The 13,518-nt window shown below is 44.8% G+C and overlaps 1 protein-coding gene across 2 annotated transcripts in view; it reads right to left on the bottom strand.

Moving 5' to 3' along the window:
- LSAMP (limbic system associated membrane protein) overlaps window positions 1-13,518 on the bottom strand; it is a 1,022,392-nt gene that overhangs the window by 944,827 nt on the left and 64,047 nt on the right. The window lies entirely within an intron of this gene.

Raw genomic sequence — 13,518 nt, 5'->3', positions numbered from 1 at the left:
CACCACGCTAAATCCTTCCCTACCACCCTACAGGTTAGTTTTCTTCAGAACTTCCTTACTCAAACTCAACTATAATTTAATTCACACAAAAAGACACAGTTGCAAAAAGGAAGACATGAAGCAGCTATGCAGGGTACAAGGAAGTACTTATGTTTCTGAAAGCAAGTGGAAAATGTTTCTTAGTTCTCAGCTGACAAGAACTGCTTGAAATACCAATACATGCTCCATTCACCACTGGACCAGAAGATGCTCCACAGAGGAACAGTGGCTCACTGACAACAGGAAAAAGACAAGAAAAATTGCTCTGCTTTGAGAGAGGGAAAGGAGGAGCTGCATGGAATAAAGTGTCCTTTGCCACCTTGTAGATGGAGCGTTCAGAGCAGAACTAAAGAAAAGCCTTCAGTGAGCAGACAGCCGTGCATGCACTGGCTGGTTGGCTGTCTAGCAAGGTGAAATGATATCGAAGGGGCATTTCCATTGTGAAGACTTTCTGAAAGGTCTGCTGAAGCTGATGGGAAGAACATTTTTCAAAGAGATCCAGACAACAAACTGCACTTTCCACAATAAAAATACCCATTAAGCTCCATTATGGTTATTTTTATTGAAGCTAGTCTAGACATTCAAGTACTGTTTTTATTCATCTCCAGATAAATAGAGATCTAGATAAAGACAGAACCACTACCGCTGTGTAGGGTCAGACTACATAACGGCCCAGTCATTATCCTATCTTTGACAGCAACCAGAACAAAATAAGCATTCGAGCTTCCCTCATTCCCAAATGCCCTCTCAGTCTAGGGGTGTACCTCTGACCCATACTCTGCATCATTGTGTTAAACAGTTCCTCAGGATTTTTTTTTCATTAACGCATTTAATATTTGGAAATAAAAAAAGGAAATTTGGCTTATTCTTCTGTTGATAAAACAAACCTCACTTGAAACCTTGTTTTATTCTAAATTCAGATCGGCCTGAGATCTTTCAAGTCTACCTAATCCTAAAATACCAAACACTTTAAGAATCCTTTTTAAATGGCTTTCAGAAACTGGGAACACTCAGCAATTTCTCCCAAGGCTAATACGAGCTTGAAGATGTCCTGGGCTTTTAAACAAATACAAATTGTGGGGTTTAGGCTTAAAATAAGTGCTGCCAGCTAACTTTGGACCCTTTCAGGTTTGGAAATTGTAGTCTCTAGCTGCTTTCTTGGCAGAGAAAGAACCTGAAACCATGATCCTGGCCTGAACTGTAGTATCTCATCTTGCACTGTCAGTGTCCTGGTACAGTGCGAAGGGCATCTCTGAACCTGACAGATCCGTGAGATGGAAACTTCTGGCTCTAGAAATAGCTAGAAACTTTTGAGGCTACCTCAGCCTGGCTGTTTCAGGAGGAACTGGACAAGCTCATCTGAGATTGATGCTGAGGTTAAGAAATCTATCATGTTTTATTGTTCCTGCTGATGTACGACATGCCATCCTTCATCTCTTTGTAATGCAGAGCGCCTGCATGTTGGCTCACATTATACTGTAAGCTCCACTCTTACTCCCTCCTCCCCCAACTCCGTGTGGTCTGTTCATGCTAAAAATAATATCAAGATTCATGTCTATGAAAGAGATGGGCGCCAGAGAGAGGAAAACTTGCTGACTAAGAGACTCATGGTCATACCTTATCACCTGCTACTGCAAGCCTGGATTGTCTCTATTCAAGAAACTTCATTCCCAACTCTAGAAAGTAGGGGAAAAAGTTCCAAACTTGAGAAGATTGTCTAATATCTATATCAAAGTCTTTTCAGCAATGCAGGTCAACAGACAGATGGGAGGCTTTCGGGCATTCCAGGCTCCTATGTTCTCTGTCGCATGAGCAAAGGCCGATGAGAGGGTTTAATGGGTGGCTTATTCAAGAAAGGACACAGAAGCCCAAAGAAAGATTCTGCACCTTCATTTTAAGGCCCCATGAGGTTTGCACCAGGTCTCAGCCATCCATGATGTGCATGGTTCATCTCTGTTTAAAAGCTTGATTGGCAGCTCTTCCTTTCCAGATAGTAGGCACATGCTTACAGGGAAGAAAGGAGCTTTAGCAAAAGTATGTACAAGGAATTTGTTCTGCTGAATCAAATGGCAGATGTCTGCTCTCTGAACTTATAACAAAGCTTGCCCCTTCATGGTACTGAGGGGCTCCAGGCCATTGGAGATGTGCCTTTCCAGTAAGATTTCTAATGCTGCTCATCTCTAGTCATTTAAGAGCCTGGGGTTTTTCTTTTTGGTTATTGTTCTTTTCTAAAATCAGAGGTCTTTTCTTTCGAATGGTGTCGAGACATCCTAATTTGTATAATTACTGTCTGTCCTAAAGTTTCCCCTGCAGTTTCAATTACATGTCTCACTTCAATTAAACTCAATTCTTGTCCCAAACTGGCATATATCATGGCTAACAGTCGCGGTTATCCTGTTCTATCCTAAAGCTGGCTGCACTGTCCTAGTAGGATGACTGAATAGAAAGCAGTTTGAAGCCACCTGGGATAAAATGCATCTGTAGAAATGTCAAACATTGATCGTGAGCTACTCTCACCTTCCTTTTGCATCTGGAGGAACATGGTTTGAACCAGGGAAGCTCCCAGAGAGTTAAGGGTGCAGAGATGAAATGAAACGCTCTGCCCGCCTTCCTGGGTAAAAGATGGAAGAGGTGAAGAGCCAGGTTGAGCAGGCTGAAGACCCTCTAGAAGGCCTCTGGCAGATGAAACCATGCACTTTGAGTGCTGCAAGAGGGAGAGGGAGGTGAGGGCTGGGGTGGGGTTTGGCACGCAGGCAGTAGGGCCGCTTCCATAAAGCAGCCTGTCGTGTAAACAAGATGTACCTTTGACATCCTCCCCTTCGGGGCACCAAGGCATGAAGCAGGCAATGTATTTCAAGCCAAACAGGTGATTTGTAGGTGCTAAGTGTTCATAAAGACAAGATTAAAGAGCTCTCTGATAGCAGGGCAGTAAATCATTCCCCACCTGCAGAGTCGAGTGGCGGGCACGGATGCTCCTCCGACCCTGATTAAATAAAGGATGGCTCAGCAAGATGGGGGCTAAAGTTAGCTGACAGCTCTTGAGTGAACTGGTGCCTTGCCTGCTGCCGTTGCGGCTGATGGCTAATTTTCTCCCAGAGGAACCTTTGCAAAGGCTGGTAATTAAAACCGATGGAAGGCAATCAGACTCATGGGAAGGCAGGCCCGTCTGTCCACTTTCCCCCAACCATGAGCATCCCCTGACTGAAAGCCTGCATGGGTCAAAGCTGCTCCTGTTCAGAATGCTTTAAGGATTGTAACACGGCTGGGTGAATAAAATCGCAAGGCCTGGTGCTTTCACTTGCTCCAGTGAAAGAAAGCTAAAAATAAATATCTAATAACTTCATATCCAGCATGCAACAAACCCATCTGAGTGTCCTGTGTAGAGTCTTCAGGGTCAAGTACACACACATATGAATGTACGCATAAATATAAATACATGTATGCACATATACATGTCCCCAAAACACCCTTATGTTTTCGGAACATCCCAAGCTCTCCCCTGGGAATCATGCTTTTCCCCAGCCAGTCAGAAGCATGAAAATAATCATTTGAGTGTTACAACCTGGGAAGCGATGGCCCAGAGGAGGGAGGTTTCGCAGTCAAAGACTCAGAGTTAGATGGCAGAGCAGGTAACAGAACCCAGGCTGCATCAACTCCCAAGTCTCCTTCTTAACCAAGCGCATGTTTAGACTAAAGAAGCAGGTTTTGTTTAAAATTACCTATTTTACTAGCCTAGATAGGACCCAAAAGAACTTAATGGAAGGGAAACTTAATGGGACCTCATTAGATTGTTATAACATTTTTTCTGCACTGTGCTATTAGCTCTTTAAAATAGATTATCGGGAAGAACACACTTCACAGATTTAAATTACTTGTGGCTTTTGCCTTACCTGAGTTATTTCTTTTACTTTGTATTCATCTGGGGTTTTCAGACTAGATTGGTCAGACATTTTTTTTCCATTTCTAGATTTACAGATACTTGTAGAAAGCTGGCACACTTAGGTTGTTACACCTTTAGTGACACTGCTCAATCCTAAACAGAAAAATATTTTTAATTGATGGATCCTGATTTTGGAATATTTTTCTGTAAATCTAAGCAACAGAGGATTTTTTAAAGTTTTTTTAAAGGGGCAACATAGTAACAAGATAGGTACTCTAGGGTTTTTTTGGGGGGTTCTCCCCCCCCTTTGTCATTGTATTGAAGCTAGAAATACTCAAAGATCATCCAAGTCCCAGCGTTGGAGTCTCGAGTTGGATTTACAATGGCAACATTCTCTAACTTTGGGCGTGCTCAGATTTGCCCCACTATAAGGAGGGAAAGACAGAGTGAAAGAAGGATCTGGAGCATTGGATAGTCCTGATCAGGTGCTTTACTTCCAGCCAAGCTCTAAAATTCACCATGTAGCTTTGTTACAAAAGCTTTGGCACTGAGCTTGGGCCAAGAATGGAAGTAGTTCCTCTCTGACTTAAAGAGACAGTTTCTCTTTCACATGTTCCAGGCATAGCTCAAAGATACAATCAATGGAAAATTGAAAATAGGTAGAATAAGGAGATAGGGAGACCTAAAAGCTGAGAAGTCCTGTGCGGTTGCTTTTCCTGAATGATGTCTGCTTGTTTTGATGCTCTTCCAACTACTTAATTATCTGCACTGAAAAAACCAATAAAGGCAGCTGCTGCTTCACAGTTCATGATGTCTTATGTTTAGCATCCTGTGTCCACACTTTCCTGAAGCAGATCGAGAGCACATGCAGAAGAACTAAGTGTATTTTCTTCCCACCGGTATCTCCTGCTCTTCACAGTACCATGAAACTGAATTTCCCTATGGGAATAGTAATTTCATGTTTTATAAACTTTTCAAGTCAGCTTACTTCACTGTTCATTCAGTTCAAAATACTGCCTCACTTTCTGCTGAGGGCAAAAGGGTTCAGTTACTGCAACCCGCTTTGCTTCTGCCTCTTCGTTGGTCCAGTACCCCAAAACTCTGCTGTTACACTGTGGTGCACTCCAGCATGGTTTCACATTTCACTAATCCTGGAATTTCACTGGTTGTACCCACTTATTTACATATACAGGCACAAACACACACTTGTGTGTAGAGCTCTGGCAAACAGACCTTGGCTAGGAAGGGAGTTACTCTGCAGAAAAAAACTGCCAGACTTTTTCCGTGCCCACCTCTCCAAGATGCTACTTCATCACACCAACCTTTCCATGCTCATCCCTTGCTTGAAACTGAAGACCTGCATTAAGTTATGGACCTACATTTTAGCATTAGACATTCAGCTGACTGCTTACTTGCACCTCAGATGTAGATCTTGGTAGACACTACACAATTTGATACCAAGTCAATATTTGCCACTTTCCAGTCCTCCTTGAAGAGGACTTCTCCTCCTTGCTCAGTGTCAGGATGAGTTGGGCTGCACCTAGGCTAGCTTCCTGCCCTGCTTTAGTCTCTGATTAACCGTTTGTTTCATTCTACCCAAATATGTAAAAACATTGGTGTATAGACACTACCCAGATCTTTACTCCCCAGTGTAAGCATTGGTCGTTTACCACATCCTGATCTTTAGGCCTGAATCCTGAAATAATCCTTGGGTAGGTTTGAACTAATATCTACAGATGCATTCACTGACCCAGAGCTAACTGTTAGCTGTTTGCATTCCTCCTCCTGTTTTCACACAAATTAATTTACATGTCCCAACAAAGGACAAGGAAAAGCAGGGATAAAACCAGGCAAACATGAAGGGTACAGAGTGAAGGACATAACAATGAGATGGCCAAACACGGGAGAACTCAGGGCATGAGTCCCTCAGGACAAACTCCACCCAAAGGTACCCAAGACGTATCAGGCGCATCCCGCTGGGCACCCACCCATGAGCTGTAGCAGCCAAAGGGAGCAGCCTTGTGTTCAGTGGTAGAAGAGTGTATTCTCAGGGAGCTACACAGATATCTTCTGAAAAATGGATTCCCTTCTAATCTGGAGGAAAGAGTGCAAGGATTAAATCACAAGCCTGCAACTGGGAAGGAGCAGGGAAAGGAGAAGGCAGCTGAGTTCAGCACCCTTCCCTGCCAAACCCTTGGCCTCCCCACATCTTGCCTGTGCAGCAGGGAAGAGAGCATTCCCCCTTTTCTATGTGGACCGGGCGGATGAATGCCTCAGAGACTACAAAGAGGTTTTTGCTTGTGGTATTAGCAGGGACCACCTACGTATCTTGGATGGTTCCCTGGAAAGCCGTGACGCGGGCCGGAGCAGCACGCCTGCCCCTCTGTTCCTGTGCCTCTCACTGCCACCCCCTGTGCCTGCCACCCTCGCCAGCTGCCACCACCGAACGTGGCACCACCGGTGCCAAGAACAACGAGCCTGCGAGCAGAGCTGCCGGAGCAGTGCCAGTCCTTCAGCCCTGCTCAGCTCCCTGCGTCTTTCCCGTTGATTTACGTATCTCCGCAATGTTATTTATCAACTGCTCCATAATTAATCAGACGCAGAGCTTGGCAGCACTAAATGAGCAGCCTGTCTCCAGCGCTCCCACCGCCACCAGCCCCCTCCCCTCCAAGCTACCATGCTTTATTGCACGCCACAACACTGGAGCCTGCATTCAGTCGCTCCTCATAATAGCAGCCAGGGGGGCTTTTCAAATGATCTCATCTCACCGGGAGAGCAGGCACTCATCCTGCCAGACTGGCAGGAAGAGAGGAATTAGCATCCAGGTAAATGCCAGCTTCCTGCCAGTTATCCCACCAGCCACCTGGCTAAAGAGCTACAGCCGCTCTGAGATTAAATATCTCGCTGTTCTTTGCTTCCCGACCTCTTCCTGCCCCTGCCACTCTGGCCTGTAACCTCTCCCCTGTCCGTCAGATTGCTTTCTCTCGCTTTCTCCCCTTGCCTCTCACCCCAGCACCCTCCCTTCCAGAGGGCTCCATTTTCCAATGCCTTTTCCTCATCTTGCCTTCTTTTGCTCATCTACTCTTGCTGCTGCTCTCCTTCTCCCCCACTCCCTCCTCACATAAGCTCCAGATCAAGGACATTGTATGCAAATAAAACTGCACTGTGTTGTTTTCATGAGCAAAGACATAAGAGGAACCTGGACTCCAAAAGTCCTTCAGCTCAAATCTATCAGATATAAAGACCACAGATCCTAATCCGCTAATAAAGTTTTGGCTCTGAGTCAGATTAAAAAGCAAGGCTCAGGAGACATGGGTTATGTTCCTAGATACGGTATGCATGGACTGACATGCTATTAGAAAGACATGCTGCACCTCCATTTACCTGTCATTAAAATATAGAGGACAGAGATGCTAACTGACCCAAACTGATACGCTGTCCATGCTTGTAAAAGCACTCACACGCTCAAGGTTAAAGTGGAAGACTTTAGAGATTGGCTAGAAATTTAAAATCTCTCTCCCTTTTTCTCAGTATTGAGGCTGATATTGAACATCCACTTTTATGAATCAACCTGTGGGAAACAAGGTGGAGACTATCACTTTAGGAAAACTTGACTTCATCACTCTAGCTTTATCCCTGCTCTTTTCATTCTAAGGTCCCCCCGCTGGAGCCATGCTTTAAAAAGGCTTTTGCAAGAGTGAGCTATGATGTAGTGCAGACACAGCACAGCCTTCACAGAGAGCCTGTGCACTGAACAAGGCCCTCCACTGGCAGAGGTATCACCTCTGAGTGACGACTGAGTGGCACATCTTGGCTTGCCACGTTCTCTTACCCCAAAACAGGAAATGTGGGTGTTTTCCTGGACCTCAGCTGAGCTCCCCAGGGTCTTTAACTCTCCAGCCACTCGCATGCTACCTAGCTAGCATATAAAAAAGACTGAACCCTTCTGAAAAAAACCCACCTTCTGTGATTGAGTTGAGGAAAGGTCTTCAGATCAAACACTCAAGTTTAGGCAGGACTAAGGAAGGGAAGCATAAACTTTGTCCCAGTGCAAAATAACAACATAAAACTGTCAGACTCTGCCACACAACAGCCTTGCAAGAAAGCTGTAGGGGAAGAGACCTGAGCAAGGGATCCTGACATAGCACCACCAATTATACTAGCCCCCTCTGTTGGCCCACTGCATGTAAGTAAAACAGGGCTTAGTGTTAGTGAGGTTTACCCAGATATTGAGCACAAAGGCAGGGAGAGCAACCAGAGGGGTGGTAAGAATTTTGTTGCGTTCACTTGCCCATGCTTTCCATGCTAGAAAGCATTGCTTTTATCCTGCCCAAAGAGTGGAGGTAGGAAGCAAGAAATAAGAGAAAAAAACCTGGAAAAATTTAGTGCAAAATTTTATTTATTTATTTAATTTCAGATGTGGGGTATAATGGGGAAAATAGGGAGATTGGAAGTAGAAGAAAAAATAGTAGGGAAAGCAAACTGTAGAAAATTGAGCTAATAGGAAATGAGGCAGAGAGATGTAGAAAGTGCTGTTCAAAAAGCTTTGATTTTAGCTCTACTATGCAGATGCTCAGCAGAATTTTTGCTGCCAATGATGGGAAGTTTTTGTTTCTCATGGATTTCTAGCTAACAATCCTGTACTTTCCCCTTGGCTGAGGGCATGGAGCACATGTAAAATGCCAGCACTCAACCTCCTTGGAGCCTTCTCTCTCTTTCTCTTTAGGATTTCTGCTCTCTCGGGGGACTCTTGGAAAAGGTGCAAACAGCAGTTCAAAAAGCATTTGAGAAATATAGTTAGGCCTAAAAGTCTCAGGTGGAAGGAACATTATCCAAAACGGGAACTAATTATTTGGTGAATTAAGGCCACTGGCTGGGTCTGCAGAGTTAGCAGATGGACAAGAATGCGGTGGAGTCCTTTTTCAGGATGGATGGCATGATGTGAACATCTGTCTGCTGCAAGCAGGAATATGTTCCAGGTCCACTTGGTCTCAAAAGCAGGAGTGCAACCTCCCACTTGGACACAACTCACAGAAACCAAAACTGCAATGAGGAGTTTTTCATGTGGTGAGATCAAAGGGCTGGGCCTTGGCTTTGCATAAGGGGTTTGGATGAGCCTCGCAGCGTTGAAAAAGGAGGTTGGCTTAGACAGAGCTATAAAAGTCATTACTATAAAGACATTACTTTACAAAACCTTTTGCCACTAGGTTATGAGATTGAATCCCATGCATTCTGGCGGCACATTAAAATCATTACCATTGCCATCTGACCACTCTGCAGTGGTCTCTGTGTGAAGGAAGTGTTGTGGCCTTTAGCCAATCCCAGTGAGCACATTTAAATCACTAGTAGCACCGAGTATAAGGATAGCTGATCCAGTCCTACCAGCTTAAAGTCAAAGCAAATTGATACAAACAGGAGATCCACCCTACAAGGAGTCACAGGAGCTGGGGTAGATCCATCCACAGAAAAAATGAAGTAGGAAGGTATTTCAACCTATGCAAAGATTAGGACTAAATTAAACAGCCCTAGATGCACATACTCCCTTAGTTGAAGTCTGCCATGTCAACTGGAAAAACATGTTATATTCCACCATAGCTCAGCAACTGGAGCTTCAAGTATTCCCAGAAGGGCCATCCTGCAGTTGGCACATGACAAATACATGGCAGTTTGTAAAGACATGCAACAGATTATCAGTAAAAGAATCACACATTTTTCAGCAGCAAATACTCTAGCAAATACACTAGGCTAATGGAGTTGTTCCTTCTTGTGCGTGGTTGCTGGGGACAGCTACTATAGAAAGATAAAGTCACTCGTGCACTCCCTGGAGCAGAGAGGGCCCAGGTCCCTGGAAAGTCTTATGCAAGCACTGCAGCAGGGCTTGATCAAAAAGGCAGGAGGAAACCAGTGGAAATCAAATTTTTCTCCCCCTCCTCCCACGTGCACAGTTTCTGATAGCAGCCAATGCAGGGTACCACCAACTCTGCCCTGATGCTACACAAAGATCACTGCCGTATTGAGTAGAGATGCATGCAGATCAGCTGTAAATGAGCTAGCTCAAATATTGGAAGCAGCCTAACCCCAGCAGCATGGCACTTAGGCAGGGCCGGTTTACCCTGCTGAGACACAGCACTAGAAAAACCATGATATGCCTGCAAGGTTTTGAACTCCATTGATCTTCAAAGTAATAAGGAGTATCCATTTTGCAGAGGAAAAGAGCAAGGAGAGCAGAGGACGGCACACACAGAGCACTGAGGGGCCATGGCAGACCTTCCCAAGCAGCTGCCCATGCCCTATTTCCAGCGCTCCCACCACCTCACCGTCCTCCACCTCGCAGCACATTTCCGTCCCTCACAACCCTGCAACAGCCATTTCCCCAGTGGGCCCAGACACATCACAACTTTTTAGCAGCCCAAACAACAAGGCAGAGGAGGACTGTCTGAAAACGACAAACAGAATTAGCCGGGTGTCATGCATGGCGGCAGCCGGAGCCAGCGCTGCTATTTACAAGGGACGCGGCTTGCAAAAAGCAAACATCTCCCCATGGCCCATGGGGGCTCTGCTCTAACTAACATGTTGTGCGACACTGAAGGCAGATAATTAATCTCCCACCACACCACCTGCCTGCACCACCCTTTTCCCTTATCTAATACCTTCCTCTCTGTCCCTCCATTTACAGACACCATTTAAAGAAAGGGGGAGTGAAGTTTATCACTGCCACCTATTGGCATTTGCCCTGCGGGAAGAACATGAGGACATGGCAATGCTATGCCCCAAAACATCACCACTTCTCCATGCTGTGGTTTCATGTAAAACTGTAGACCCTGTGATGCTCAGTGTGTAAACACACAGCATGCAATCCTGGATGGATCTGTAAACTAGTTAGGAGCAAAGCTGCATTAGCAACAGTACCATATGCAGTCAGGCCCCTTGCTAACAGTTTTGTTGGTGGTAGTTTGGCGTTTGGTTTTTTTTTTTGTCTTCTGTTTTTTCTTTTTCACTTGTAGGACCTAAGACCAGCACTGCACTCTGCCATGCGGATATTGCAACTCACTTGGAGCCAGCTAAAGGATCAACTGGCATCATGTGTTTTGGACATACCCTGCAGGTCCTTATAATCAGTGCAGAGCTCTCTCTCTCAGTACTGGAAGCCAGTCTTATAGGGCACTCTGGGGGCATCTGTAGTGAACTAAATTTGGGATATCTGGCACAGTTCTGTATTAAGGTCAACTTTACTTAGCTCTAGCCATCCGGTCAAAAGGTCTGTTTTCCTGCTGTGGTCTGTAACACACATACAAGCACAATGCAGAAAGAATTTTAAGTTTTCAGGTAAACCTAGCTCCTGCTCTGAAGCTCAAAAGGTCAGGCTTGAGATGGGGTTTGACACCAGCATTGGAATAGAGAAGAAGCAGGAGGAGCATTGCTGGTCAAAAGTTGGGGGCACTGACAGAGCTGTGTCAGGGGAGCTCTGAGCTGAAATGCCAGGAGGGCTGCAGGGCTGGGGGGGCACTGGCAGACTTGTCCAGACGGGCAAAGCTGTTTGCACATCCTTTACACAGAACATGCCTGTCACCGATGCAAGTCCCTACTTTAGTAAAAATCAAAACTCTGATTTAATAAAGCAGCTGAAGAGGAAGCCATCCCTTGTTCTTTAAGGCTGACCTTTCCCTTTCCGCAGCATAGTTAGATTCCTTACAAGATTTGGTACATTCAGGAAGAATTTTTAAAAAACATTTTTACAAACACGTTCCGCATGACCGCTTCCACTAATCGTGCCGACAGGGTCGATCAATGCCTTTAAAGGAGATTTGTGGAAACCACAAAGAGTCAAATGCTGCCACTATGGAGATAAATGCCCCTTCAGTTCCTCAGCTGCGACTCACCACAACACACCTCCTCAGGGGAAGGTGTTACTCCAGACCCAGCTTATTGTTAAGATGGGGCAGAAGTTCAGGACTGACTCACAAGGAACCACTTCCTACCTGGCTTTATTTCTCAACAGAAAGTACTGTGCTTAAAGCACTGCTACAGCACCCTCTTACACTACACTGGATTATTAATTCAACATCGATCCAGAGGAAGCACGCACACCACTTCCTATAGCACCCTGCTTTCCAGGTCTCCCATTCTCTCTACCGACCAGGCTGAAGGTTGCTTAAGTTAGTGAGAAGAAACACAATCTCAACTCTACCGAATGGCAACGGGATCTGAAAAAAAGTTCCATTTTCTTGTTTTTTACCCAAGATCAGGATTTCAGTACATTCTCCCTGATTAGCTCTTTACATTTGAAACATTTTCACCCTTCTCTTTTTGTGAATCAATCCAGGCAGCGAATAATCTGGACAGAGGCTCCTACGCTCAAACAAGATAACGAATCAAGCTATTCAAGATTAAATGCATTACCTTGCTTCCCACTATTTTAAAGGCCAGAGTTCTATAAAGTAGTAACAGATGTTTTAATTAGCAGAAAGCAACAGCATATTCCCGCACAGCATGTTCCAGAAGAGATACTGAAGCGACAAAGTAAAAAATCTCAACACAGAACAAATGCATGTTTCATTACACATCTTTGACTGCTTCCCCTGCACTCTGCCCACGAGCCTGCCTTTCCTAGGACTCGTTCCAAAATATTACTTCAAGTAGATTTTGTTTTGTTCTTTACTGTTCCCTGGAAACCTTTATAAATATATTCCACTGGTGTTTCTCAACTTCCCCTACTCAATCAATCTTTGTCCTAACCCAAATCTATTTCACTTCATTTGAAGAAACTAACTCTGCCTTCTGATCTGACAGACACTCCATTAGAGATGCAGCCACTGCACATTTTGCAGTCTGTTTGAACTCACGGACACAGCAAGGAAAAAATTAATATTCCACCTAAAACATTCATAAAATAGTGTTTCGTACATGGGCCACATAGAAACCACAGGGGGATGATGCAGTATGATACAGTGGCAGCTCCGTTGCTTCTTAGCTAGTGAGGATCTTAATATAAAATTTTGCAGAAGACCTGTGTGCACAGGCAAGCATATAACACAACAGAGATTTCAGGGAACATCATACAAAACAAGAACAGTATAGGCTATTTTTTATCAAGATGATACTGCTAAGAAGAGACTACTTAGGTGTTGCATGTTGGAAAACAGAAAAAGTGACCACTACCTCATAAAAGACCTTATACCTTTTCTCCTAACATTCCCCATTTTGCCCTCAGCATGAGTTGCCGCATACCCGTCTCTGCAAAATTGGGGTTAGGCACTAAAATCCCCCTGATGGCTACTGGACAGGTGCAGTGTGCTTTCTGTTCCAGCGTGTTGCGGTGCCACACTTGGTGGTAGCATTCACACTGTCCACACTTAGCACAAGAGGGAAATATGTCTGAAGATTTTACTGAAGGTTATAAAGTTCTGTGGGGGATGGCTATCCCCAAGGCAAGAGCTGTCCCCGATACCAAGATTATATTGCTTTTTTCACCATCTGCAGAGTTCTGACCATGTTGTTCTCTTCCTTATGAAACCTTCATAGTTGAGCAGGCAGTTTTGAAAAGCTTGGGCTGACAAAAAGGGAAAGATACAGCAAAATAATATCACCAAAAGTGTATC

Source organism: Calonectris borealis, chromosome 1 (genome assembly GCF_964195595.1).
Source record: "Calonectris borealis chromosome 1, bCalBor7.hap1.2, whole genome shotgun sequence".
Lineage (NCBI taxonomy): Eukaryota > Metazoa > Chordata > Aves > Procellariiformes > Procellariidae > Calonectris > Calonectris borealis.
This window is presented reverse-complemented; position numbering and strand designations above follow the sequence as displayed.